Source organism: Python bivittatus, unplaced genomic scaffold (genome assembly GCF_059951505.1).
Source record: "Python bivittatus isolate LINGU-HERP-01145 unplaced genomic scaffold, Pbiv_v1 ctg000980_np1212, whole genome shotgun sequence".
Taxonomy (NCBI): Eukaryota; Metazoa; Chordata; class Lepidosauria; order Squamata; family Pythonidae; genus Python; species Python bivittatus.
The window spans coordinates 64,107,501-64,131,480 of NW_028277125.1; the positions used below are offsets into that span (position 1 = coordinate 64,107,501).

General features: G+C 40.0%; 1 long non-coding RNA gene across 3 annotated transcripts in view; it reads left to right on the forward strand.

Moving 5' to 3' along the window:
- Positions 1–5,140: 5,140 nt before the first annotated feature.
- LOC112540964 (uncharacterized) overlaps positions 5,141–23,980 on the forward strand; it is a 39,188-nt gene continuing 20,348 nt past the window's right edge. Inside the window, exons 1-2 of one of the 3 annotated variants that reach the window (XR_015794432.1) lie at positions 5,141–5,275; positions 17,452–17,597. This is a non-coding gene — a long non-coding RNA (uncharacterized LOC112540964). Of the gene's footprint in view, positions 5,276–5,553; positions 5,582–5,616; positions 5,971–17,451; positions 17,598–23,980 lie in introns of those variants that run through there. The other 2 variants (XR_003085003.2, XR_003085002.2) reach the window with 2 other exon arrangements.

Genomic DNA, 23,980 nt, shown 5'->3' on the forward strand with positions numbered 1-23,980 from the left:
CTTTGGACGCCCGGGCTCCGGATTGCGCCCTTGCCGCAAACGCCTTTAGGTAAACGGGAACCTACCGCGTGGGCGCTACCTAAGGGGTTCCCCTTGGCAGAAATAACCGAGCAGCGGTCTGGGAGAGCTGAAGCTGGCGGCGGAGACCTTTAAAAGGTCCCGAGGAGTTAATTCCACAACATCCGACTCCAAGCCTCCCCTGGCTTTCCGCTAGACGCACAGCAGTTGAGAGCAGAGGCTGGCTTGCGGCCCCTATTCGCAATGCCCGGCCAGCTAAGCGGCACCCTTGCCCTGGGAACCCTGAGCGGAAGGCGTTGGAGTCGCCCTCCCTGCCTTGCTTGGGCGCCTTCTCAAAGGCGATCGGCTACCTTTCCTTACCGAAACAGCCTCCACCAGCGCCAACATCACAGACAACAGTGGCTGGGGATTAAACGCCAACCGGTTACACATTTTCGCCTCTAGAAAGCCACATGCCCCTGCGCCGGTCCGAAGTTGGCTTCAAGTTCAAGAACAGGACTCCTGGCAGCCCTGTGTAAACGCCAGCCAAGCCCAGTTTCGCCTTTCTAATTACCCTCAGCAAGCCAGATTCTTTCACATTCAAGCTGGGCGTTCTGGTTGTTGTTGTTGTTTTAACTAACAAAAAGATAATAGCAAGGGGAAAGTATGAACCACAGCAAGAATAACAGCAACCAGAAGAAACGAACTAGGGTGCCTTTTATATTCACATGCAGAAAAATGAACCCTTTCTCCCTGATGTTTCTAAAGGCGCCTCGTAAGTTTTGTAGCAACAAGGTCTGAGGTGGGAACAAGCTTCTTTGTGGGGTTTAAGACTTTCTCCCTCCCCCCTCCCCCCTCCCCTCTCCCCTCTCCCCTCTCCCCCCTCCCCTTTTGTTTTTGTTTCAGTTGTTAAGACTGGACATGGAAAAAAAGGGGGGAAAGCAGAGGAAAAGAAAGACCCTACTAGACGAGTTTCGTGAAACATACAGACACGCGCACACCCAGTCTCCCTGAATAAAGAGATTGATTTCTCAGTAAAAAATTCGAGCGCCTCGGAGCTGAGCGGCGGCGAGGAAGTTTGACGAACAGCGCCTCCTTGGGTGAAAGAAGAGATTTTCAGAGCAAATAAGATTGAGATTGTAAGTAAGGGGGACAGAAAAGTAGCATCTTTCTCCCTCTCTCCCCTTCCATCGCATTGTATATTGAGGTTTAACGAAACAGAAGGATTATTTTCCACTCTTTCTTTCAAACAAACCAATAGATTTCTTCATTTGAAAACTCTTTTTGGCGTTTCTTATGACTGGAACTGAATAAACGGGACATTTTAGGAAGATGCAAAATTAACAAGTGTTTTCTGCTGCTCCCTCCCCACTTCTTTAGAACAACTAGAGCAATAGAGCATCCGCCTGAGAGAGAAACCTCAAAATTGCCCTCCAAACAGCATAAAATCATATTTGAAAAATGCCATGGGCTCAGTATATGTGAGCAAAATGTTCGTGGGGGTCAAAGATGACAGAACCTGGCTTAATGTGGAGTTAGAAGACTTTTGGTTTAAGTCAGGAACTGAGTCTGAGGAAACAGCGGGATTTCAGGGAAATGCCACTGGTACCCGTGTGAATCTAAAACTAGGGAGCGCGTTCAACCGGAAGAGACACGACAAAATGTGCCCTAATGGGCCAGAGGGCTTCAAACGTCTTCATCTGGGAAGGTGGAACAGAACTGATGCGTGTCCGGAAAGGATTTGAAGGGGGTGGGGATGGGGGAGGGAGGCCAGGCCAGACCGCAAGCGTTCCTTCAAAGGGAGCAAAAGCGGATCAGTCCAAAGCGAGTTCAGTTGGAAGGACGTGTTCGCCCGGAAAGACTATTTTTCTCATTGCGAGAAAGGAAGGAAGGTCTGAAGGCTGTAAAAGAGCAATCCAAGATCCGGAGGGGAATGAAGGCTGGCGGGCTGGCGGCGGGGGCGGGCTGGAGAGGAAGTTTCACAGCCTCTTCGGCTGGGGCAGCGGCTCATCCCTCTTGGTCGGGCAAAAGACCTCACCGCGGACTTGGCCGGCCCTTGCTTCTTCTTTGTTCTTCTCGTGGGTCCCCTGTGCTGCCGCACCCCAGTTTCTCGCGAACAACCCAACAAGCGCCTTTTTTTCATGCGGGAAGTTGGCAAGCGACTGATCCTCGTTACGCCACTATTCGAATCTCCCTCGACTCAAACTGAACAAACAAGGATCGATCCGGCCATTTCAGACATTATAATTGGCTTTAATTAAACACACTTCGTTCTAATTAACTCTGCAATTTTAGCATGCTTTGGACGCCGGTGTCGGATTTGATATTGTCAGTCCAGATGTCCTAATAAAATTCAACCCTCCACTCAAGGCTTCCATGTGCGCCGCGAACAAAATGCAAATGAATTGTAAAATCTAAAGTATTGCCAAAGGTATAATCAAGAAAGGTGTCTCAAAACTTCTCACTTTTTAAATGATTATTACGCGGCATTTAGAAGACACAGATTTCCTGCGGGCCCCGCGCGTACAAAATAGGGACCTTAACTCTTTCCTGCTCCAAGTGGCACCCCTAAACCCAGCACCCTTCTCCTGCCCTGCCCCATCGGGGATCGCAGCCCTACAGAACCTTGGCCATATACTCCTCCAGAGATGCGCTCTTGGAGGATGAGCAGTGGGGTCGTTCCTTTGGGGAACCTCTTGCTTTTCCCAGCATTTATAAAATTCTCCGATGGTGTGGACCGGCTACGTTTGCTGCAGTTTCTTTCCCAGTGGGTGGAAAGGAAACGGACCTCTTGGACAGATGATCCTCCAGTAATTCAGCAGTACTGAAGGAGGCCACCCTTATTTCATCCAAGGCCAGAACTAATTTCTCTTCCCTTCCCGCCTGGCCTCGGAAAAAAGCCAGGCTCTTCCGTCTCCGTTAACGGCCCGTGTGTTCTGGAGCCCCCAAAACATGAGCTGCCTTCTCAAGGATTAACACCTTGAAAAGCTGGTCCACCGAGCAAAGAAATTGATATAACAGACTTTCCTAGGCAAGCTCGTACCCTTTCGCATGTGTTTGTTTGGCTGGTGAGTTTTGATCCTCCAGGCATAATTGATCAAAACCCTAGCCCTAAAGAACAGGAGCGGGTTAAAAAAAATGTTCGTGCAGTACATGCTTATGTACCACTACATTAATGGAACCATTTAAAGCTGTTGCTAACTTCACTTTAGGGAAAGGGAGAGAGGGAGAGGGAGAGAGAGAAGAGGGGAAAGAAGAGGAAGCGGACAAGCGTGTGCTCTGAGCGCGGGTGATTTGCATTTTCTTTCGGATATTGAAATGAAGAGAGAGCTGCTGGGCGGTTGGGCTGCCCAGAGCATAGCTGGGGGCCATGCAGAAATAAAAACAGAAAAAGGAAAGACGAAAGAAAGAAACCGGCTTCTCTTCTAGACTATTAATAAGCAATTTGTCCCGCTGAAATTTACATTGCAAAGCGGACGGGGAGGGGAGGCCAAGCGGTGCGTGTTGGGAGAGAAAGAGATGAACCGGCCCGCCGCGCGTCCTTCTGTAGCTTTCCGCTGCGCCAGCCAGCGCACTTCAGCATGCCTTGGCTTGCGCTACGGAGGGAAGGACCAACTCCCTCGCAAGGTGATTTACTGAGAATGCTTGAACCTCCCTCCGTATAAGTACTGTATAGTTTGCATATTTGCATATGTTACCCAGGATCGAGCTCTCTCTTCCCAAGTGAGAGTTTTAACCCGTCCCAGCCGCCTCCCTCCCGTTTAACACCTTGATTGTAAATCGACCGGCTGAATTCTAACTCGGTTCCTTTTTCTGAAAATAAAGATTGCATTGTTTTCTCAAAAACATAAATGTAAGCGGTCTGAGAAACAAACACAGATTACCTTAGATAAACAAGTGCTGGGATTGCCCCCTCCCCAACAAAATTGTCCTTCTGGCTTTCGAAGGGGGGCGGGCGTGAAGACTTGGTGAACGCTAAACAGCGGGTATAGTCTGCCACCTACAGGACATTCGGCGTTTCCTTGGCAAATCCCCGGCGTTGGTTCATGTTAGATTCTTTAGGTTTTGATTGCTGTTTAAGTCACTTATCAAAATTACTCGGTTATTTCTCTGTGCCATTTTGCTTATGAAACATTGATTGCTTTGTTATTTGAACTTTGGAAAGCGCTGTCTCAAAAAAATAAAATAAAAGGAAGGGAACCACCGTTCCTCACTTTCCACATAATAAAAGGGTTGTCATTTTTAAAGACATTCAATTAAGAGGTAGGAAATGTAAAGATAATACTATTTGATTTGTTAATCTAACTCCGCGATTTGAGAGTTGATGTCCCCAAAGACCAGGCAAGCTTTTTCTCTTTATTTATTTTTATTAAAACATCAATCTACTCTAGAGCTGGGTGAACTCAGTTTCACCTAGAGAACATAAAATTCTCCATACCAAGGAAATAAGCACCTTTCATAAATCAACAGTATTCCTGGCAGATCGATCAATTTTTGGTTGTTAATCCGAGAGGAGGAGTTTTAATTGCTTCCACCGTCTCTGCCCCCCTCCCACCTCCCCAGTTAAGACATCTTTCCCGTTTCCAGACCGGTCGAAGTAGTTTCAGTCTGATTTCAATATTTGGATGGAAGACAAAGTCACCTCTTTCAATCACATCACTTCCCCAATCGTTCAGCAGCGCCGCTTCCCTGTTCTTGTTCCCACCAGGGATACAAGCACAAAGAATCACTTCCTTCCAACTTTCTAACTATCTTCCAACATACATATGCACGGCTTCCCTCCAAAGTTACTGAGGACACCACACCAGACGTAAAGCGACAAAAATAGCTCTCTCTATTAAGGAAAGGAAAGGAAAGGAAAGGAAAGGAAAGGAAAGGAAAGGAAAGGAAAGGAAAGGAAAGGAAAGGATTCTTCGGGGTCAGCCTCTCCTTCCTCGGACCTGTTTGATGCCTGTTTCGAGTCAATTGCGGATCAAATCAAATTGGCAGCAGCATCAGGCACGCAGCTCTGCCCGATCAATCTGCCCTCTAGCCTAATTGGAGGACCAGAAAGGAAGCGCAATTTCTCTCGCTCTCTCCCCTCCTTCCTTTTCCCACTCATCCACGCAGCCCATCCCGCTCGGGCCACCTTGCCCGTCTCTTTCCAAAATCAGGACCCCACCGGAGACGGAAGACCCCGAGGGAGGTCCAGCGAGCGAGCGAACAAGCGAAATGCTGTAGTGATGGGACTGGCAAGCCCCAATCGCTTACCTTTCACGGCTAATTAGGCCACAAACAGGTTTGTTTGAGTTCACAAAGAAGGCTGGGGGTGTTTATTGTGGATGGAAAGCTGGGCTGTGTGTGATCTGGACTATTTAATACATTACTTACCCTACAACAATCTCGGGAAAGCTCCACGGGCCAAAGGATGGGAGAAAAGCGCAGCAGTGCGCAAGCGCCCCTGCCCGGTTAAACTAGGAGGGAGGTGGGGGCGAGAAAGGAGCGGGACTTGCGGGAGGAGGGACGCTGGATCCGGGCGAGTCTCGTTGCGTGAAGGGCGGGGAGGGGAGGCGTGGTAGCGGCGGCTCCGGAGTTTAAGGAAAAGGTATCTCAGCCCGGAGAAAGTTTCGGCGGGCGGGCTGGCGCTCCTGGAGGAGGGCGGGAGGCAGCGGGCTAAAGGGAAGCGGCCGAGAGGCGCCCGGGAGGCTGCTCCCTCGATTTAGGGACCCTTCTCTCCCGAGGCGGAGTCGGGCGAGCAAACTCAGAGCAGTGCTGCTGTGGTGGCGGCGGGGGCATCCAAGCAGCTGAGGAGCGGCTGCCCAGGAGCCCCGGAGGCTTCGCCTGCGCGCCGAGCCCAGCTAAATGCCATACCTTTCAGTCCCCTGGTCAAGCTGAGAAAAGGCCTCCTTTCCCTCACGCGCCGTGTCCAGCGCCTGCTTGGGGCGCGCTGCTGATCTAAAGCGGTGGCCATCGATGAACGGGGGGAGATCCGAGGTTTGTGGCAGGGAATCTGCTTTGGGAAGCTGTAACTGGGAGGAGGGGAGGGCACGGGGGGAGAAATTATGCTTGGGCCCTTGGGGGCTCCTTTTCCTCGAGGAAGGAAGGGTTTCACTCTCCCTTCGCTAGAAGTGCGGTGCTCCCGATTCTTCCTCCCGCGCTTTTCTCTCAGGAGGGCGACACCTCAGTCCGGACGGCATCCCCCTCTACTATTCCGGCCAGGGGCTCAAGAATGTAGCTCAGGGAGGTCAGTTGAGCTCTTTGCCTCTTGCAAACCTGGAGACCTTAGCCTAGAGATCTAAGTTTACAGATAAAAATCACTCGCGTCTTTCCAGGTCTTCGCAGGCAACCCAGGGTTGCACTAGACTGGACTGGTGAGTTTCGAGGGGAGGAGAAAAGGCACCAAACGTGGGGGCAACACCGAAAGCAGCCCACGGTCGGGGTGAGGCCAGCCACAAGTGTCCCCCGATCCTTCTCGCTGCCACCTCTGGGAGGATAGCTTTTGGGTCGGCTGGAATTATGGGCAAAATTACAACGCATTCCCCCCCCCTTTTTTTTTTTGCCACGTCTGCACCTGAAGAAGTGCGGATGCAGATTAAGCAAGGCGCCCTCTGAGAACCCGCCCAAGCGGTCGCTTTCGTTTCCCGACCGTTTCCCTCTGACCTGCTATTGTTGAAGGCGGGAGCAAGGCTGCCAGCGCTAGCCGGGCCTGCCGTTTGTGCCAGCAACTGGTGGCATTTGCCAGCCTTGGCACCGGGGACGTTTGAAGAGCGCCCGCCCGTCCGTCTGGGTCCATCTCCCCCAGAAGACTTGGGCTGCTTGCTTTGAAAGTGGGTTGCGTGGCGTTGCTCACCCCGGGCAGCCCACGCCAGCTGCAAAATCCTCCCGTCAATGTGGCAGGGGGAGGAAGGTACGAGGCATATTCCTGCCTAGGAGCTGAATCCCAGCGGTAATAGGCTGTTCCTCCACGCGCGCTGGCTTCGGAATAAGCCTTATTCCCATCAGCGGGAGTTATTTACAGGTAAAAGTAGGCTTTGGAGGCGGTATGCGTCTGATTTCCTGTCTAAGTGGCAAGTGGGTGCCGCACTTCATCCTATGAACGTATCACCGCTACGTCCTTGTCTCGACTTTTTCCATGATGCGGTTTAAGACGGAAATCTTAAACACGTTTCAGCAGGGACCTCAATTTATGAACGTAATGAAACCTAAATGAAGTAAAACTACATATTAAAAAACAGTCCATGCACTTCCTGAGATTTAAGCCACATTAGTTCTTTAGAAGGCGGTGTGAAGTCACGACCCTGGGTGGACCCTTATATTAAAAAATATATCCCCTGGACTGTGTTCTGTCTTAACGACCTCAGTTAACTTGGTCTATTGACCGGGAAGTCATTTTCTTTTACACTCGTCTCAGAAAGGAGAAATGCTTTCAGAGGGGGTTTTTTGTCTCCCCCCCCCCCCATAATCTTTACTTCAAAAAATGGTTTGTCCTATCTTGAATATATTATGGGAATTCACATCAGATTGGACTATGCTGAGCTTTTTCAAAAAAGATGATCAATGATGGAAGCAAAACGATTTTTACTGCAGAAAGAAGAAGTGAAGACTGGACTTGTAGATCATACAGCAGTATGTTCTTTCCTGAAATATCCAGTATATCAAGGAGGCAAAAAGATCCTGATTCTGGACAGAGACAGTATTCTTCATCTCCTCCCTAGCCCCAGCTGTTGGGTACAAATTACATCACAAATACATGTTTGTTTTTTAAATCAGGAAACTGTTATTATTTTACACAAACTTTATTAAAAACAAGTCAGTGCATATGTAAATGTCTTTTTTCCCTAAAAGTAAAGAAACAACCAAGGAATGAACTGTACATTAAAATGTTTTTCATGAAAACTAACTTGCAATTTATTACTTTATATCCAGCTAAACTGGTTCAATTGTGGTGGGATATAAATGTAATAAATAAATTTAATCCTTTGCATATTTAAGCAAAACATAATCCCTATTAGGTTCTCAAGTTAAATGGATTTAATTTGGATTTCAACCCTGTGCCCTTCTGGCTGTGAATACCTACTGGATGGAGTAGATTTACTTCTGAGCACGTAGAATTGCATAACCATGAAATATCTATATTAATGTTAACTTTTATCAACCCAGTGAATAGAAAAAAACTATAGAATGTAGTCTAAGTGTGCAGCTTGAAATGCTTTTAGAGAATGCTCCATTGAGAAAAGTGGGATGTACTTCTAAACAATAGGACTGCATTATTAGGGAAGTGTAACTGAATGGTTAGTGGAGTAGAAAGTATGAAAGCCATGAAACTGATAGACTCCTCAGTATTATTAATGCACATTATGTAGATTAATTCAGCATTATTAATACATGTCATGTAGAAAAGCCAATATATTAAATTTTCATACTGATACGTGTTAGGGGTTTACTCTCCACACTAAAACAATATTCACTGAATAAGCTACAGCTGGCTGCTTCCAGAAATAAACTATGTCTAAACATGGTCTAAAACTGTAATGGCTTTGTTCATACAACTAAGCCAAAATGACTTAGTGTGATATGTAAATATGTGCATCCAGTCAGTGAATATTTAGAATACAAACCCATATTATGTAGTTGACATTTAAAAGCACCTCTAGAGAAGGCTTCTGGTGTATGGTCACTTATTTATAATGAGAACATGCCATACACCTTTATAAAGTCTCCTGTAAAAGTGTTTTAAAGGAGAAAAGAATATAAAAATTCCATAGTACCATTTAACTGGTAGTACTAGGGGCTCTGAAGGTATTCTAGAAATACCTTCAGAAAAGGCTCACTTTTAATTAATATATATATAAGCATATAGTATATGCTGCCTGACTCCCAATGATTCTGGTTTGATGGTTTTCAGAATTATACAGTACAGACTGAGAGGAAAACAACAGTAAGTATCTTTCCATCAACAAGCTGAAAACAGAAGTTTTTTAGACATGCACAATTATTTGGGATTAAATGTGTTCAAAGGTACATTTGAACAAGTGGGAAGAATATTGTATTTTGTTAAATTAATAGTATCCAAAGTTAAACGCAAAGTTAAAGTCTTAGGAGCAGTGCAGGAAATTAGTATAGCAATTGAATGCAGGAACCCTCAGAAGTTTTTGTTGTCTCTGGAGTTTGCTGCTACTGAACCTTTTTTGTGACACCTACAGCTTTAGGCCAGTGTTTGTCCTTTGATTAGCTTAATATTTATTCTGGTATATGTGAAATTTACATATGTAAATTTAATGTAGGGGAAAATTAATAAAACCCATCCCTATCAAAATTAAAACAGCAAAATGTTTTGTAATGAATTTGAACTTTGCTAATGTAATTAAGAATTAAGATTTACACGGAGACAAGGCAAATAATAAGCCCAATAATTCTAGATTTATAAAGAAATAAACATCAGCATTATCAAGAACAATGAGTGACGTTGTAGCAGAAGAAAACTGGGAACTCAGTTTTAGTAAAGTTAAAAGTAAAGTCTCCTGAACGGTTGATGATTTTACTGATATATCTTTAGCTTTCATGGCAATAACATAGAAAACATTTTCCACAGTATTTCTTTTTAACCTTATGGCCTAGTTTACAGTTCTGGTATATCTTGGTGGCCTTATACAAGTACTAACTGGGTATGATCTACCTTAGCTTTTCCATGTCAGCCAAGGTGGGCTAGGAACTGACACCTAATTGGGTTTAATATATATTAGGTTAGGAAATGAGCATTTAAATGATGATAGTCTGAAGAAAAAGTAAAAAGCTGCCTCTTTGTTCCAAGATGAGTTTCAGATTTGGAACCAGTTTTAATGGTGAGAAAAGCAGTTATGGGACATAAAAAGAGAAACTCTGTTTTCTTGTATGTTTGTCCAGAACCTATTGAGGTGAGGTTTGGGTTCCAAATAGTATATTTTAAAATCCCAGTACGCAACATTAAATGACAGTAGGGTTTGGGGATCAAAATGGCCAACCATTTACAGCAGTGGTAGGATGCCTTTTTTTGATGCTGTTTTACATTTTTCAAAGATTATGAAATAAGTCACAAATACATTTCATGAAAATGTATTCTTTCTTCTCAGATAACCATAGCACTTGAAGTCCCATCAAAATTCTGTGTATAATATTTGCTTCAAAATACAGACACAGAACTATTACTTGTTTGAGTCATCAAGAGATAACCAGCTACCCCACTGGACACTAGTGTTACATCTCAGATATTTCAGCCATTTTTACTTTCTTCTATTGAATTAAACCAATACAAGCAAGCAAACTAATCATAACATAATTTTAAAAAAGCTAAGGCCTTTTTGTCTAGTTTGTGTGAGTGGGAATGGTTCACTGATTTATTAAGCTAGAAAGCATAAATTTGGAGGGATATAAAATTAGTCACGTCACTGTGTTTCCTGCGTTATGATTCTATAACCTAGGATAGAATTTTCATTACTAATAAAAAAAAATAGAATAAATCCAAAATACATACAAAGGCAACATTTTTATAAAGCCTAATCAAAGGTTGTTAAATAAGTGCAAACTTTTGAGTTCTTCAGAAATAAGCAAGATGGTAAGTGGAGCAAAAAAATGTATCCAAAGGTAGAAAAAGTGGCTGATCTTAGATTACAAAATCACAGTTGAAAGCTGAACTAAGGGAAAAAGTTGTAGACAGCAAGAATAAGCTTTAGCAGGTGCTGTGATGGTGTCAGATTTCATACATGACTCTTTCCTAAAACTGCTGAAATGAAGAAAAATAGTGGATTCCCAACCTGCTTTTTGAAAGTATATGAATTATTGTTTGTTTATTAGTGCCAACATGGCTATGGAGATGAATATCTATTTTTTAAAAAATGTGCAAGCTTGGCTCAGGTTTATATTTCTTTTCCCCTTCTCCACCATAAATAGATTAACTACTACCTTAGCCAGTTAATATATTTATGGTAATGACAATGTAAGAAGTTCCCTACATAGTTTATTAAATAACCATGATTACCTGTAATTATTCATTTATAGTTGTCCTCCACTACCATTGATTACATACATGCAATATCTCCATGTAAGTCATACAACATCAAACACAACAAAAATGGCCATTGATGTAACCTGAAAGATAACTATTTTTTTCTGAGACCAAAGTGCTGAGGAGTACATATAGGACATTTGCACTGTTGGAATTAAAAAAATAAATTTTAAACAGGACACATGCATATGTGTGCATGCAAACGGCATTCTCTTATGCAAAGAGGGAATTTTTGCTTATTTCAAACGGATCTCACTAGGAAATTTCACTTATTTGCTAAGTGTTCCACAAAGCAAAACATTCTGTTATGAGGCTATTTTATAATACCCAATCAACCAAGATAGATAGAGATAGATATAACCTACTATATTAGATTTTGAATATCATATTTATAGATAGCTTTTATTTTGCTCATATATTCCAACTGAGTGTATTAAATGATTTACAAAATTATCCTGTTCCCACAATCCATTTAACCCTGTCAGCAACTACAGATAGTCCTTGGTTAATGACTGCCCTGTTTAGCAACCATTCAAAGTAACAACAGCACTGAAAAAGTAACTTTACAACCAGTCCTCACACTTATGCCCATCACAATGCCCCATGGTCATGTGATTGCCAACTGCATGCTTCACAGCTGGCTTCTGACAAGCAGAGTCAATGGAGAAGCCAGCAGGAAAATTGCAAGTTGCAGTTACGTGATGTCTCACTTAACAACTGTGTCACTTAGTGATGTAATTGCTGGTCCCAATTGTGGTTGTTAAGCAAGGACTACAAAGCAATGAAATTTATTACTTGTTTTGGCAACAAACAGGTCAAAACCCGTCATCTGCGGAACACAACCCCCCACTCACTCTCTCCAGGAAGTGCCTGTTACTCCATGAGCTGTTGCTGGAGAGTTCTGTCAAGGAGAGTTCTGTCAAGGCTTAATTATATCACTAGACCCTTCTCAACTGGCCAAGCGTACAGCAGCAGACGTTGCTTATACACTGTAGGTAATCAGTGTTTGCAAGTTCTGTGATGCCAGGCCTTGTCAGAGAGCTCCATAATGGATAGGTTTGTTTTTCTTGTTCTCCTTTTCTGCGAACAGGTCAATTGACAGAGTTTAGGTGTTCCCACAACACATCAAAGATGGAGATATCTTAACCCTGTGCATGATTGGATCACTCTTAGGTCCAGTAACTCTTAAGAATTGGTTGACTAGGTCAATCAAACCTTTTGCAGTGTTCCCATAACACATTAATTTTCTCATTCAACCAGTTAAGCATGTTGTGGGAACAGAACCATTAGGTAAGTAGTTGCATTAGGTTGGAAGAGAAGGTGTTTGGCCCTTGTACTGATAGAGCATTTTTGAGGAATGGGTTAGATTCTTGTGGCCCTATAGACATTATTTCTGCATTATACTTTCAACATATAGGTATCCACACCAATTATCATGTAAGTTAGGATTCTCTTTCTTATACATTTAGAGATATTTGCTAACATCAGCCACATGATATAACGTTTAAGATATAATATGGGAATCCAGGCTTACAGCTTATACCTATGCATAAACAACTTCCTTTTTAAAATTCCAGATTCCAACAGCAAGCCAAAAGAGGTTCAGAAAAGGGTAATTACTTTTAAAATAAATTAAAATAAAATTGAAACATAGAACCCACTAGCTAAAATTTTAATTATTTGGGATTGGAACCCAAAGAATAAATCATCAAAGCAGTTTGAAGGTGGATGCACCTGTATTTCACAGAGCAGAAGAGTTTAATCTTAGTTCTTTATCAGCCACTTATAGACAAAAGAAGATTTTTGCAAAATTGCAATATTTCTGGGTAGAAGACTCAGAAGTACTTGGACAGTCAAACTGACCAATCAATAATCTGAGATGACCTGATTATGTGTCTTCCAGAACCTGGGCATTCATAGGGGGCAGCGGGACAAGTGACATCATGTACATGTGATAATGCTGTGACACACATGAAGTTATTGTGGCTTTTATTAGACTCATGTGCTCCAGATGATTTCTTTCTTTCTTTCTTTCTTTCTTTCTTTCTTTCTTTCTTTCTTTCTTTCTTTCTTTCTTTCTTTCTTTCTATCTATCTATCTATCTATCTATCTATCTATCTATCTATCTATCTATCTATCTTTAACACAAAGATCACCCATGGGATGGGAAAACTCAAGAATTCTAGTCTGGTCTCTACAGAAAGTGACAGTGACATAAAACTTGTTTTGGGCTGCCTGCTTATTTAAAATATCTGAATTGTTGAGGAAGCTACTTTATTCCTGACTAACTCACTAATTATATACTGGCCACAGTCTTTTTGCTAAAACACAAAGCTGCTGACATGGTTTCTTCCTCATCAACATAAGTTGTTGTTCTTATTCTGGGGATAAAAACAAAGGAGATGAGTTGCCTTGAGCTCCTGGAGAAAACTCCAAATATAATCCTCCTTTTCCTCCTCCTTCTCTTTGATAACAATTGCCACTGATATAGTAGTTCTGCTTATTTACTTGTATCATTGTGTAGTGGCTAGAAGAAGGGCGGGTGCCAATCAAAGTAATAGTAGTACTTTTTTTATCCCACCTTTATTATTTTTATAAATAACTCAAGGCAGCAAACATACCTAATATCTAATTGTATTTGAATAGCATAAGTGCCTTTCCTAATGTCCCACTGCACCCAATTGTTTTTGGAGTCCCAGGCAAACTGATATTTAAAATTGATGCATGACTTGTTGTAAAATCAGGTTCCTGAGTAAGTTTACTGAAGCTGAAATAGGCTTTATGCCTAGCTACACCAGTTTTCTAGTGTAGGATTACTTTTATGGATAGCACTAGCTTACCTTCCTTTGTCCTCTTATTCAATAAATCTTTATTTATAATTGGACCATAGGTGATGTGTAAATACTTTGCACCCTTAAAGGTTTATTCTCTGCAAATCTCTAGAGCACTTGTAAGTGGCATCCACATTTCAAAGCTTACATTTGAGGTCCCGCAGGAAACATTCAAACAATATGTTTCTGTAACAAAATTGACCATGTAAAATGGGTTATTAATGTAAGCCAATAAGACCATTCTATAGAGTGATCAGATGTAGAAAATATCTAACAGAATGAGTGGTTCATTTGTCAGGTAACCTCCTTCCTTCTCTAGTTATCAGAGTGGGAGGTTTGGAGAATGACGTTCAAGTCAAATGACGTGACGTTATCATTTCTATGTTTTATTTTAAAAATTAAGCTCTATAAGGTCCCACTGCCACAGGAATGCCCTCCCCTGACCCAATTTACACAAGTTGCTCCCTCAGGTTAAATTCAATTGTGCTGGCATTTCTGACTAATAGAGGAGAAGCCAATGAGGCTATTCGTCCATTTCTTCTTTTAACCCATTTGTATGCTGCCTCATCTTCTATCAGCAGGTTTCTTTCTCTTGTGCTCTAATCTTATTCCTATTTCTACCTTGTTGTTGTCAGGATGGCTTTATTCAGTGCTGAGACTGCACATGTCAGCTCTGCAGAGATGCTAAAGAACTTCCCCTTGGTATTAGCATCTTACCTTTGCAGTTTTGCACTTCTACAAGCCCTGAAGCAACTTGTCTGCTCTCACATTGTAGGTTTTCTTATGACAGCAGAGATACCTGCTATACTTTTATTGATAGGCAAACTGCAAAATGTATGAAATTCAATTAAAGAGTCAACAGAGCAAATGGTTTTTCTCTACATTCACTTGTGCTTTCCCCCCTTTAACAGAAATTAGTTGTTTTCTTCATATACAGTGCCATCTTATGGGACCCAGGAAGCATGCCTTCTCTGTAATGGCTCCTGTCCTCTGGGATGATATCCTGCCAGAGATCCTTACTGCTCCCACTCTATTGATTTTTCACAAATTGCTGAAAACCTGGTTGTTCTCCCAGGTTTTAGGTAGGATGGCTAGTTGACCCCCTTGTTTTTTTGTTTTTATTTCTTCCTGTTATGAGTTGGTCTTCCAGTCAGTCATCTCTTATTTTCCTTGATACTTTAAAAATTCTACTTCACCATAAGCTGCCTACAGTTATTGAGGAGTCAGGTGGTCTCAAAATTAGAATATTAAATTAAGTTAAAATACATGATAATCTGTACAGAAAAGAACTTTCTCATTTCCCTGTTTTTAACAGATTCCCAAATGTTCATCTCTATTTCTAAATATAGCTTTGCAACTACTCTTCTTTACTCTAAATATATAGTGAGTAAAGGTTCACAGTAGAAAAGGTCACACTTTCACAACAAGAAAAGACAAGTAATGTCATCTCCTTTAGCACATGCTTTGTTTAAGTAACTGTCTTTATGTCATAGACTCTTCCAATTTCTAAATTGGAAATGAGATTACAGGGTAAAAGGTTATGTATCAGGTGACCATGAGTTCAAGAAAAATGTGCCAACAGTGGGTACTAGGGACAACATAAGCTAAATATCTCTCTCACTCTCTCTCTCTCACTCTCTCTCTCTCACACACACACATACACACACATGCAAACACACACAACTTCAGTCATAAGAGTTCTGTTAGGAAAGCAGAAAATAAAGAAGCTAGATTCTGTTTGTATATCCACAATTAAATGAGAGCAAACAGTAAACAATTCCTTATTCACTAAAGAGAAAACCTTAGTATCTCCTCCAAAAGACACAAGGGAAAATGAACGCATATGAAAAAGAATAAGACATACAGTATATGAAGTATAAATATTACTAACAAAACATGCTAGTGCTAGCATTATATAATTTTTAATAACTTTATTAATTTTTTTAAAAGAACAATAAAAACACATGTGTCATCTACAAAAACCAATAGCCTTATATCCAAGAGGATGATTTTAAAAAACAGCATGTACTGAATAGTACTTGGAGAGAATTCAGGTAGAATTAACTATGTAGTTCTTGAGAAAAAAATATACTGCACAAACTTTCAAAATAAAGATTTAAAAAAAAATTAAATTAGACCTATTAGAAGAAACCATGCCTCTATTAAAGAAAGCATCATCTGGCATTGTGTAGCCAAGTTTCTCCTGGTCTGCAGATGTAATTGATATCAAGTCCCATAATTTTCAGCCCAGTAAAGCGAACACCAAAGTAGTGGTTGCCAGTAATATTATGACCTATAAATTATAATTGTATTTTTTTTTAAGCAGACAAGTAATTAATGGAATGAATAGTTCACCAACTTGCCAAGAAAGCTTTTGTGCAGAGCACTTTTTATATGTAAATTTGTGTGGCAATATTTTATAAATGTTTGTTGATGAAATTATTCATTTTCCTAATATCAATGAAAAGTACCTTTCTCTTTATAGTTGCAGATGGATTTTCTATTGTCAATTTTTTGAAAGAGGCTATTCAAATCCTTCTCCAATAATTGGATTTTGCTTGTGCTTTCTACATGTCAGAAAGAAGAACCTCACAGATAAGCAAATTTCTGACCAGATTTAGTTTTTGAGTTGCATATTAGCTAAATAAAATTACACAATAGACATATACACAAAAATCCTGCTTCATTATTTCATATCCTGGAATAAGTATTATTTCCCAGATTAATCAAATGTTAGAAACAGAATTAGTTAATGTTAATGTGTCTGAAATTCTGGGGGAAAGCAAGCTACTGGTTACCATAGAACTTACACTTTCTAGCTGTAGGCCAGTCTATGAATATCTCAAACATCATGGAGTTATGAGGAATCAAAACTATATGGGTTCAATACAAAAAGAAACATTCTTAAAATCATAAAAAATATTTATTTTTCTAAAATAATTCTAGATTGTTAGTAAAGGAAACCCCATCCCCAAGCCACCAGATAGAAAAAAATCGATATAACTTTAATAGTAGCTATCAAAGTGTCTGGAATTGAAGTAGCCATAATGCAAGAGATTTCAAATGCTGTGGGAATGTTTATAGTCATTGTATACTCAATCCTGCTGCCTCTTGTATAGCAAAGCTTCAACCACATGTGGAAACTATGTCTTTATCCTTGCACACATATTTGCAAGCCATTGCATATGATTTTGTGTAAGATATGATACAAGTGATTGTAGCACTTAAGGAGTACTTTAGTTGTGTTACTTGTGTTGTGCTAATTGTGTGCAGCTGCTAGCAGAACAATGCTGTATCAGGACTTTGTCTGGTAATCTATCATTGGAAACAAGTCAAAGCTCTTCCATGAGAAGACATTCTATACAGAGGTAGTTATTTTAATTGCTGATTAAGTTTTGTATCAGTATTAGCATTTGCTTTCACTTAGCATCAGAGTAAAAATAGCTCTACTAGTTCTAGAAAAGATGCAGCAGGTGAATCAAATGTTAGTAGGGCATAAGTCTGAAAAGAAAAAAAAAGATTTTTAAATTTAATTTGTCATATTCTATTTCAGCCATTTACAACAGAAGACATGGAATTATTTGATTTTTTTTCTTCCCTTAGAACAATATACTGCTACAAAGCATTGTTAAGCCAGCGATGGAGACTAGTCCAAAACCATCCATTGAACTTCACTGATGAGTGAGGACTTTTATTTCTATTCTTATTATTACCAGTGACGCTCAGAGGAACTCACAGAACATTGAAAGGTAAATAGTAATCAACCATACAAACAATAAAGCATCACAACACAGCATTTTTGCAAATTGAAGCAGATTAAATGTCCAATCCTACGTATGGTTATCAGGGAATGTTATGGGTATGGAAGGAAGTGATTTTCTCTACAATAAATGCCTCATCCCTCAGAGGCATTATGATTAGCTGTCTTCAGTTATATTCAGCCAGTTTAACATGTGCCTGTCCTGGTTAAGCAAACAACGGTTTTGGGTTGCTGTGCACATTTGGAAAGTACATTTGAAGGCTCTCATCAAAAGGCTGTCATGGGAGACTGCTAACACTATCTGAGATTAAAGTATTATTATTATTATCATTCTCAAAAATAGAATATATGAATAAGAGACATTGTTATTGTCATGCTACATTGCTACTTTCATGCCGGGCTTACTTGATAAAACATAGGAGCTCTATTTCCTGAACTTCTTGGAATCTTTTAGTCCTTGCAGATATAAGATTGGATAATCAGTAACTACGGTATTAAAAATATTGTTCTCCAAATGGAAAATATCCTGGTTTTATATTTTACCCTTATCAACTTGTCTCCAATTTGATAGTGCAGTGCACTCAGATGGTATATATATCCATCTGGATATAAATCTTGTATTGGGAATATTTTAAAAACCAACACACCACAATTCCTGGATACTCTGCTTCATTACAGGCCCAAGGAAATATTGTGCTAATTGAAAAATTATGGTACTTCATTGTTGTTGTTTTTTATATTGAGGCATTGCTTTAACATTAGTTTTAGTAAAGGATTTAAAAAAAAAATACTGTCCTCATTTTATGCATTTTATGCATTTTTTTTTCTTCTTAGGTTATCCAATCCCAATTCAGTAGATATGTAGTTTTTAAGACACATGTGCACATGTGAAAACACAATAATAATTTACATGAAGCCTTTCCAAGCCCAATAATCATTTTTAATGTTTTTGAAAATCCTTATGCCAAATCTTATTAACAGAATAGCATCTGTACAAATTAATAGCACATCTCCATTTGCAGTTGACCAGTTTACATAAAACAAGGCGTAATCATTGCAATTTGCATCAAGAGGGAAGGTGCACAGTAATATTAAAAATGTATAAAATTACACATAATTTTCCTTGGGTTTGATGCAATTATTTGCTGCTCTATACATCTGAAAAGAGAATTATAATGATCCAATTCCTGCATCTCTATTACCCTGTGCTGCAAATGTTCAGTAGGCTGTTTATCCCACAGAGACATATTCTCTTCTCTATTCTTAAGCTTACTCTGTAACACAGCTTACCTCCTGACAGAATTTCTACTGTCTGGCTAGAGAATGCCTCTACCTTCTCTGTCTTAGACAAAAACTCTTCTTTAGTGCTATTTTAAGCCAGGATCTTGCCTAGTTTCCTGCCTCTATGAGTTCCTGCTCTATTTGAACATTTTTAGATTCCTCTTCTGAAAGTGGCCTCATCTGAATTATTACCTCCTGCCATCTTGCAGTCAAAGTTCCTTGCTCTCCAACTTCCCACAGTTCTCTGTGTCTATTATACCATGGGTCCAATCCGGTAGTCTGTTCTCACAACTCTTCTACAGTCCAAGCTATCTTCCCATCCTCTTGCTATTCTTGCCAATATTCCATCAGATCCTTTCCCTATCTCTGCTTTGCTCTAAAATCAGATGGCATCTCCTTCTTCTAAGCACTAGTTACTGTGGCTGCATCTCTAGCAGTAGTAGCAACTGTTAAAGCTCCTACTGGCTCATAATCTAATAGTTTTAAATCATGATGTTCAACATCTTCAAATGGCTCCCGAGCCATGCTAGCAATTTGAAGAGTCCTCTGTTGCACCCTTTCCTTCAGTTAATGACATAGCAATTTTGGATCTGATTTTCATTCCTTAAGAATTAGTTAAGAATTTTTAACTATTTTTTTGCGTCCCTGCAATTACCTATATTCTCCCTGCAACTTTTGAACCTGCTCCCCTAACTAAGCTGCTATCCCCAATGTCTGATCTAATTGTATAAGAACATCTAATTCAGTCCTCTGGGCAGTTTGAGTCAGAATCATTATCTGTAGTTAAAAATTGCTAATTTCTTTCTCCTTTTGCTACCAAGCTTTATTTTCTCACTCTTCCTCACATCTTAGATTGTAATTAACTATTGAATCCTCACGTTGTCTTTGTAAGCCTTCATATCATTCCCCCAAATCATGAACAAAGCTTTGCAGCAAGGATACCACCCTTTCCTTCTCTGCTAGCATTTGTTCATTATAATAGTCCTTAAAAAGTCGATGATAGTCTGCCATCCCTGTCTCCCCAAGGAGGTGTCCCTAACAGTTCCAAAGCCTTTTGCTGCAAATCGTTTTCCTTCCCTTTTAATAGAGAAGCCATTGAACTTTTCCCAACTCTCTATGATTCTTTAATTTTTTTCCACATTACCAGCATGTTCAGAGATTCTTTCCCTTTCTCTTAGCTTGTATCCAATTACCAAGTACAAGAGCATTGTGTCTGCAGGCCAAATATGTTAGAAGCCAATTTGCAACCTGTTTCTTCAACTCACACACCTTGTTGCCTAGGCACTGAATGACAATGAATTTACCACAAATTGTTTGGATTATTCTGCCCCAATTCACACCTCAAGTTGAACAGTACTCTCCTCTGAAATGCTTATTCAGCCCTCTGCTCTTCACTATACCTGAGGTTTGGAAAGTAGTCAGAAGTCTCATACATTCATTTGTTTATTTACTTGCATCCTCACACATACTCACAGATCTGCTCCAAGTATATTTCTAATTGTGAGAAATACAGACACCAAATATATGAAAATAATCAACACTATACTTATAATATCCTTGCTTGGTTTGCAGCCTGACATGTTCTGAGGGCTTGCATATATCAGTGATGATGAGAGGTATGCTATTAGTAAATCGACTACTGGCCAAGATGGACAGGTCTCAGTTGAAGTGCCAGACTAAGACAAATCATCCAGCTGCACAGAAGCAGTATGGGACATTGTTGGTGATGGAGAATTAGATTTCTGTGACAAAAGCCACAACACTGCATAGAATAAAGGCCTGGGAATCTACTTCATTATCTTACCTAGAAAACCCAGTGGATAGTCAAAACAAAACAAATTGTGATATACAGTTGGCAGATGAATCTGTCGGGTTGGAGGACACTCAATAAGCTGCTGGGGAAATGCTGAAGACTTTTCAGAGTAAAGCAGGCATTTATGATGTGCTTGGAGCAAAGCCCTCTGGTTGTCTGACTGCTGATGTACCTGTGCATGAAATGAGGGTCAGAAGCAGTAAAGAAGTCCTACAAATTGGAACATCAGATATATGAAGCATGAATCAGAAAAAAACTGGAAATGGTCAAGATGAATGGAAGGCACTAAGTTGATCTGTTTGATGTTAATGAACTGAAATGGACTGGCATCAGGCGCTTTGAATTTGATGATCACACAGTATATTGTGCAGAAAATGAAGGATAAAGAAGAAAATATGTTGCATTTATAATAACGAAGAACCTTGCAAGAGTTGTAATGAAATCCAATTCAGTCTGTGAACACTTAATTTCTACTCAGCTTTGAGAAATGCCCATCAACATGATTATTACTGAGGTATATGCATCAACATGCAGTAGATGATGAGATTGATCACTTCTACCAACAAGGACAAACTGAAATTGACAGAACATGCAAAACAATATACTGATAGTTATGGGTGACTGGAATGCAAAAGCTGGGAACAAAAAAGAAAGCTGTCTGGTGGGATAATATGGCTTCATAAGAGAAATGAAGCTGAAGAACATTTGGTTGAATTTTGCAAGACCATCAACCTGTTTATTTCAAACAGTTTTCCAGCAACACAAAGTGTTACTGTATACATGCATTTCACCCAATGTACTGAACAAAAATGATGGGAAAGCTTAAGAACATCAACAAAGAAAACCTGGAACAGGCTTTGGTACAGATCTTCAACTAGTGGTATACAAAAAACCAAGCTAAAGTTGGAAAAGAGAGCAAGCTGGTAATGAATATAGCAAAGTATGACCTTGAAAGTATACCACCAGGATTTAAAGAATGCCTACAAAATCAATTTGCTTCATTGAATACTAATGACAGGGCACCAGAAGGAAAGAAAGCAAGAAATATTTGCAAAAGTTGAAAAAGCAAAATCGGTATGACTGAAGAAATTCTCAAAATCGCTCAGAAATGTTGAGAAGCAAATACCTGAGGAGCAAGGGAGGCTATTATGGAACTGCACCAAAATTTTCAAGGTGCTGCAAGGTAAGACAAAGAGAACTACTATAATAATGCATGCAAGGAAATCAAACCAGAAAATATTAGAGGAAGAACAAGATCTGTTTCCAAAAGCTACAAGAGTTAAAGTGAAAATTCCAGCCCTGAATTGGAATGCTAAAAGATGCTGAAGGATCCATCAAGAATTGATGCTGATCAAGAAAAGGTTGATTCTACTCAAGGTTGATTCAGTGGAGACTAAAAGCATACCTGCACAGAAGCACAGGCAGAGTTCAGGAAAGGTGAGGAACAAGAGACACCATTGCAGATATGAGATTCTTGAAAAGACAAAAGAATACCAACTGGATATTTACAGTTACAGTATTTCATTGACTACAGCAAGGTCTTGATTGCATAAATTATGAAACACTGTGGGCCATATTAAATTTCCACTCCAGATTTTTGGTTTAGAATTCTTTTATGTGCCAAGTCCAGATTCTTTCTTGGATTTCTTTTCTCTCTGGTCCTGGTCCATGCATTTGACTTGGGGTCTGTTGTTTTCAGGAATTCCTCTCTCTGGATGGCAAAATTAATTAATAAGATTGGATAACCTTCTCTCTTTGATAAGCTTCATTATATAAATCAACTCTTTATCTGTACCTCTGCTGCCCATATCACCTCTATGTTATCACCTGTGCATAGTTGGTTTTGTGATTAATTATGTCAGGTTGTTCTTGTCAAGTATTCTCTTAAAAAGCCCTAATTCCAATACTTATGTCATTATGCCTAACTATATTTATATCTAATTTTATCACCTATATCTTAACAGTAGGTGCAAAGGACCATGTTGTGGATACACTGACATGTATAATTGCCATATTGATATTCTACTGTAGCCTGCTCAGTGGTGAGATCTAAATCCTTCTGCCAAATGCAGCCTAGTTCTAGGAAAATATGTTTTTAAAAATCTTGTTCAATGTCCAGAAACTTTAAGAGAATTTAATAAAACAATGTGGAAAAACTATAAATGCAGTAGCTGCTGTAAGACCATGCATTCATGCATATCAGGAAGGTTTCAGAGAAAAAATCCCTTTTATATATATATATGCCGACATATAAAGGAGTTTATTTAAGACAAAAATGGAAAACAACGAGAACAGTAGTACTCATCTGGAGCTTCAGAATATAGATAGAATTCATTCCAGAAAAGATGGTCTAAAAGAGATCACATTGGTTTTCTGATCAGATGTTGTTAGGAACACCTACGCTAGGAAAAAAATCTAAAATTTGGGCATCTGATCTACTAAATCAGTCTCTTAGTAAAAACTCCCATTTCCCCATTGTCTAATGTCCTCCATTTCTGAAATAAACTATATACCTATAACATAGAAAATCATGCTTTTGAATGATAAAAGGGATGACCACCTACAACTTGACCAACTTTTTGCAATATTTAACTATTGGGTATGCACTGGGGAACAAAAGATCAGATTTGGCCTTTTCAGGTTTTTTGGTATGCTAATTTAATAAATACCTCATGGGGCACTATTGAGTTACATTAAAATAAAGGCATGTTTCACAGGGAGGATGTTCACAGCACTTTATAATTAATATGCACTAGGCTATGCTGCAAAAAAAAAAAAAAGTGACCAAATGTGCTGCAAAACAACAATAGCATAGCAATCTAATTAATATATAAGAAGCCTGTTAAAGCATTTAAAATGTTTTCACTTTATGTCTGAAGTTGAAGCTGCAGTGACTTCCCAGATCTCCTTGGGGATGAAAAGTGACTAGAGATCTAAGCCAGGACAGTATTTTTAATAGATTTTCAAAAACTATAGACTATACAAAATGAGATGCTTGGACTGTAATTTGAAATGGAATACCAGCATGGGAAAGAGAATTTGTATTGCTCCCAAATGGTGACAGATGTAACGGGTTTTATTTTTTTCCATTGGGAAACTGGCATAAGCAGAAGGGATTAAAAAGATCATCTCTCCCTTTGCCTGTCTTCAGCTTCATCAACCTAAGTGGCTATTCTGTATTTTAAAAAGCCCCCTCAAAGAATTATAGATATGCAGCTTGGCTTCACACCTCTTATGGATTTATAGGTCACATGAAATACCTTGGATCATGTTTAGAA